Here is a 6,718-nt window from a genome sequence, read left to right on the forward strand (position 1 = left end):
TAATTGCTTCCAATGAGCAACAAGGGGATATAGAGAGAAATGGGGCTATTGGGAGCTAAACGCGAATGCCTGACCAACACAGCACACATATACACAAGCAAGCAAGACCTCTTACAATGTAGCATCGACAGTATGCAGTCACTGTCCAAATAAAAAAATCTTACTGATCGCCTTAGTCATAACGTGACAGAAGGTAAATATCGGCAGAGATGTAGGCAGACATAAAAGGAGGAAGCCTGCGGGGGTGCGAGCCAGAAGAAGGTGGCAGAACAAACCAAGGAGCCACAGCTGAAACCACTTGAGACGCCCGGCACACAAGGAGGGGGTTCAGCCTTGTCAAAGCCACGGTGGTCGTGTGGCCGGCACGCTGCAGCTTAAGAAAGCCCCACCCTGCAATTATAAACCCCTCCAATTCCCTGGAAAAACTCAAGAATGACAACGGGAAAGCCCTCCCATTCTCTTACCACCAACCCATAAACCGTACCTGTGTCCATTCTACCTAAACACGGCCCGGACACAATATGTTGGGCCTGAGAAAACATGTACTGGAGAATGCGTCCAATCTTGCAGTCAAAGCCCTGGCGTCAGTCATTAAATACAAGCAAAGGCTATCACAGTTGGGGGGTGGGGCGATCCTCTGTGTTACACAATCCATGTGTTCTCATTACCCTTGAGTGTTTAATTACAGCCTCAATATTTAATGTGACACAGTCAGCTCACAGTCAAGGAAGGACCAGCCCTGCTCTGTCAAAGGACGGATGTTTTGGTCACCAGGCACCCTGGAGGCACACGGCTGCCCAATGTACAAGACGTGTGCACCTCAACTGCGAAAAATAAGCACTGAGTTTTATTTTGCTGGTAGTGAAGATTGGCATAAAGTTACGAATGTGGCATGATCTATTGATGTGACGCTTTGTATAATGTCTTGACTTCAGAACTACTGCATTACAATTGTGTTCCACAGATTAAGCTCCTGTAGATGTCCTATATTAATCACATCCCACAATACATGGAAAAATAATTACATGATTTGTCGGTCAAAGACACAAACAATCCCATGGGAAGGGCTATTTTGGGCCTACTTTCTCCAAGCGTGATGAATTATTAACACAACCATAAGGGGAATGGTTGTAGAAATGCTAGGAAGGGACTGTTCACGGGAAACCTTCATAAATAAAATAGCATGTGACAAATAAGCTTCACTTCACAGTCAGATGATGCTACTGCCATTCTATCTAAGGCTATAGATTACATTGACTACACTGACAAATTGGCTACAAGCTACGAGAAAGCACGTCTGGAAACGACTCAGGGAAACTTTATCGTTCTGTCAACCCGAACAACAAAAGGGAATTTACAAGCCAAGAAGTATACCAATGAGGACACATTTCTGAAATCCAACAAGTAAATACAACTTGACCTTATAAAACTGCAACTAAAGCTCCGCTCTTTTGCTTTCACTTAGCATTGCAGCAAGCGTTGAAGGACTCCAACCACCAACTCTGTCACAATCCTGACGAGTTTCTAGTTGTGTTTGAGCGCTAACAACTCGAACACAACCAGAAACTCATCAGGATTGTTACCACAGATTAAGGAATGACAATCTAAATCTAAAAAGAGACACAGAGTCAAAGATTATAAGGTCAAAGTGCATTTGAAAACCGGCTGATTATTCACTGAAAAGCAGTTGCAAAAATAAGTGTTTTAAGCCTGGATTCAAAAGAAGTACAGTAAGGGTTGGGGCCAGTTTGAAATCTTCTGGAAGTTAGCTCCAACAACGTGTAGCTTTGTAGCTTAAACCTCTCCCTGGCTGGTTGTCACTCAGGTTACTTTCCCACAGGCATTACACAAATGTTATTACATTAGTCTTTGACTCCTCCGCTTGCCTCATTGGTAGCTGGTCAGCGGTTGGGCAGCAGACAAAATTCTTGTTGGGTGAGCACGGTGGTTTATGAGAGGTACTTGGGCCGTGACGAAGCCGCTGTCGGTGTCTGAAGGTTGGCATCTGTTTGGTCGGATCATTGCAGCCCAAGATAACATAACAGTTTCAGGCTCGAGATAGAAATCCTAAACTTCCGCAGGGTGGTTAGAGGGAACACGGGCAGGATTGCCAGTGTTGATCAACTGTGACCCCACCAGAGACCCTGCCAAGCACATCCGTTGAATCTGCCATTACACCATCTGTAGTCAGCAGAACAGCAAGCAGACACAGAAGTGAATCCCAAACTGAGCAATAATAACTAAATAGATGGAGGATAGAAGGATGAATGGAAGGGAGAATAGATTATGGATGGATGGACAGATGGATATCCTGACCTCTCCCTGCCTTCAGCATCTGGACCACAAGGATGAGTTACAGCTAGCTGTAATAGCTGAGGAGCAAATTGACTCAATGGATGATCTAATTTCCTGAGAGTGCTGAGGACCTCATAGCGGTGAAGGACATTCTAAGATATTCTAAGAACTTACTTTCACTGCTTTAGTTTATCTTTACACGTCAACGGCTGATTGATGGCATTCCGGCCTTGCTGAACATTCAGTTCGGTGGATGTCATAATGGGTATACTCGCCGCATAGAAATCAAAAAGGTACAAACAGATCCTCACTCGCCTGTGATCCACAGTCAATTAAAAGCAAGGCCGCCTTAACTTTAAAGCTCAAAACTAAGATTCCAGAGGAACATTGAATAATGAAGAAAAAACGCGATAAAAGATCTTCCAAAACACGTGGGGAGATATTTCATGTTGATATTTGTTTTAGTGTACATGGGTTAGGGGAGACTAGTAACACTTTCTTACAGAATGGGATGAAGAGCTATTGATCATATGTGAGATTATAGTGGATAAAGTGGGACTGGGAAAATGTCATTCATCAGGTCTTGTCTGAGCCTCTAAAAATTTCCATAGAACATAATCTCTGACAAGACGCCATGAGCATTGTCTCTAGACCTAGACATAATATGTAGTTTCTCAGGCAACAGTCAAGTCAAGCTGTTAAAGTGACTGGGTGTGTTTTGTATCCATCAGCAGGTTGCACAAATGAATCCTGGGAGTTGAGTCCTGGAGCACATAGCATTCCCAGCTCCCAGACTCCCCCTCAGTGACCCTCCATTCCAAGAACAAAGTCCCAGGAATGCGAGCTATGCAGAGCTGTAGCTCCATGACACCTGTTCACCCCTTCCACCCCCAATAGTGTTCACGTGCCACACCTTGTGACCCGAGCCATACCACACACGCACACAATAAACAAATAATCCTATAGACATGGGTTTGTATTCTCGGTCACAGGCAGACGGACAAAGGAACACACAAATGATGGCTGTCCAGTCGGGTGGGGCGATAATTCACTATAATTTGCCCGTCTTTAAGTAGTATTGTATTGTTAAGCAATGAATTGGTTTCAGTAGTTACCGATGACAACATTTTCACTCACTAACCTCAGTTAGATTATTTGACTTGGCCAAAGCTTTGAATATTCAAATAAAAGATTGGTAAAAGGATAAAACTTTCACTGTCAGCCAACATCACGCGGCCCTACCAGCCATCATTGCGACTTGAATAATACAGGCCACATCAATGTCCTGGTGAGGATTCTTTTTGCTTTTATGGAAGATGACCTCAATAGTTATGTTGGGCAAACGCAGGCCAAAGTAGAATACTTTCACCTACAACTTCGGAGTTCTCTCTACTCCATGACCACATTTAGCATAGTATGAAGGCCCAGTGAGAGCATAGCCTGCTTGGCAAAAAGAGGGTACACAGAACCTGTTCAGGTTTTGTCACCGCCAGGCCGACGTGAGGCGTGGTGCCTGGGTTCCCTCCAGAGACAGTGCTGGGTGCTCAGGCCAATGCCAAACCAGGTGACTTTGTCTCAGTTCTCAGTCTCACAACCAAGAGCACAAGTCGCGCTGAGCAGTCCAAGCACACCCAGAGCAAGAAGAAGACATCGATTTGTGAACCCACCCGAAGCAAATGAGGCAAATACAGCGAAGGCATTTTAATTGAGCTGGGCAATGCATGCCGCAAAAAAAAAAAAAAAAAAAAAAATCAATGGAGTTTTGTTTTTTTACTTGATGAAGCAAAGTCTTATAACCTTCTGTGACACCACTTTCTAAGCTGAATGACACCTTGGCACGGTGCCATAAAACACTATACAACGCCGTTGGTTCACTACATGTGATCCAGCCAGGTATACCAACCGTGTGAGCAAAGAACAAACGGACCTGTAACCTGTGACCGGCCAGAGGAACAGCAAAAACACGCCAAACAATGACTGAGCGTAAGCAAGTCTGTAACAGTGTTCATGCTGACTTTACAGCTACACCTGATCCGGAAAGTAGTGATAAGATCACAGTCAGTGTGTGTGTGTGTGTGTGTGTGTGTGTTTGTGAGTTGGCTGTGGGTGACCACGTCATCCAATTGACGACACTGAATCACATGAAATCCAATGCTAAATGCAGTATTCGTATTGCCCTACATGCAAATGCGCAACACAGAAAATAAGCTAAGAAACACAGAGGGAGGACAGGTCGTCTCTGCATTGGGTGCTGATTGTCCCAGGGATCTGGCAACCCAGGGGTTCGCCGCTGTCAGGACGGCGTCCGCGGAGTGCACGGGTGCTCCGCCTTCCCAACCCGGCGCGCTTCAGCTTGCGTCAACGGGCAGACAAACTGGTTTGGTTCGAGCCCAACAACTTGTAAAACCTCCGCCTGGAACCTCCGTCCAGGCATCTGTCGGTGTCGTTCCGTGGACGCGGGGGTGGGAGGCAACGGTGCGTCGTGTGATTTCGTCGCGGCGGATGAATGCGCGGGTCTAGACGTTATTGTTTTCTTTATTTTCTATTCGGGCCCCGGGGGGGGGGGGGTCATGTCGATTATCTGTGGATAACACCCGCCACTTCCTACTGTAGATTGGCTGCCCGGTGCACACACACACACACACACACACACACACACACACACACACACACACACACACACACACATCCGTATATAAAACAAACGTTTGCTTCTGTTATCGCGTCCTGTTGTATTGCTATTGTTTTCGGGTGTAGTCGTTCTTGTTTGTATTCGCTTTTGTATTCTTCCCACTTTGCTCTTCACTTTGCTCCTGGCAGTTTCGCTGACACGCTGGGCTACGGCGCGGTTTAGCGGCAACAACTACACTTTGAACGTCAGTAACTTCATGCACGCCGTGTTGATACTCACTATCGCTTCGGGCGGCGGTGCCGAATAGTCTCTCTCCCGGTCGAAAAAAAAAAAAGTCCCTTTCGGGGGGGGGGATAAAATAAAAGCGGAGCCAAGCTTCTCAGTCGCTTCGGTGCTAAGACTGGGTGTTTTGTTCCCTAACGTGTGTCTCCGTCAATAAACGAAAGCCCGCTTTACGTCCGTCCAGCGAACGCAATCTTGCCGGGGCGATCCGACGGGGCACGGTTCGTGTTAAGACACCGGGGGGCGGGCTGGTCTGGGATCCGCCTCGCCGCGGGACACGGGCGCGGCGCTCCGGCCTACCCGGGGAACGCGGAGCGGGTCTGGGATCAGCGAGGGAGTGGGGCCGTCGCGGCGAAGGGCGCCCGTCCGCGTCGGTGATTGGCCAAGCAGGGTTTGGAGGGCGTACACCGAGTGCCGCCATTGGCTGGTCCCGACGTCAATCGGGCTGTGGCCCGGCTGGAGCGGCTACCGAGCGCCGCCTCATAAATGAATGGAGTCAATAACCTGTAGTTACGAGTATAACTTTGGGAAGTAATTAAAAGTAAATACAACAAATGGTTATACGTATATACCTATAATACTGAACACCTTTATAATAGTAACTATATATATATAAATGATGAAATAATTGATTCTAACATTATATCGGCGGGCCGATACTTCCTAAGCGATGCGCTTGTCATTGAAATGAATCAAGTAACTTTCTTTGGGGAAGAATAAAAACATCCCCAAAATGACCCCCCGTGGGTTTCGGACAGGTGAGCGAGTCTTTTAGGGTTCGCTCCAAAGTGGGTCAACGTCGCCCCTTTCCGGTCGGAGTAGGGATGGCGAAGGTAAGTAAGGAGAGGAAGGGAAACGAAGAACAGGGACGAATAAGTCCTCGTTTGTTCATACTCTCGTTGTATTATTCAGTTATATCGGCTCATAGTAATATGCAATATTTAATAAACGTGTAGCCGTTTCGCTGACTCTCTTATCCGGATTAATCCATGGCGATTTATAATTCAATGAAAATGCAAAGAAAGAAATAAACAAACAGGCAAACAAACCAATAAAAAAAAAATATATATACAAATATAAAAAATAAATAACAAATAAATACTTTCAAAATATAACTAAACAAACAAACAAACAAATACACAAACAAACAAATAAGTAAGTAAATAAATAAACTAACGAACAAATAAAAAAAAAAACGACCTAACAAATAAATAAGGAAACGCGGACGAAATAATGGAAAATAATAGCTCAAACGACGGCTGAATATACATAAAATGACAAGTTACACGAAGACGCCTGTTGAAAAGGCAGATTGAAATGTAGACTGGGACAGTGGTGAGTCAAACTGGAATGTCTGTCTGTCTGTCTGTCTGTGCATATGCCTTCAGTCGGCTTGTTCCCAAAATTCACAAAGAAGATAGCCAGGCACATACAGTACGTTCCTCTCGGCCACACAAAGTGCATTGTGCCAAAGTGCTGAACCACGGTTTCTTTTGTTCACGGCCTTGT

This window comes from Zeus faber (genome assembly GCF_960531495.2).
Source record: "Zeus faber genome assembly, chromosome: 19".
Classification (NCBI taxonomy): domain Eukaryota; kingdom Metazoa; phylum Chordata; class Actinopteri; order Zeiformes; family Zeidae; genus Zeus; species Zeus faber.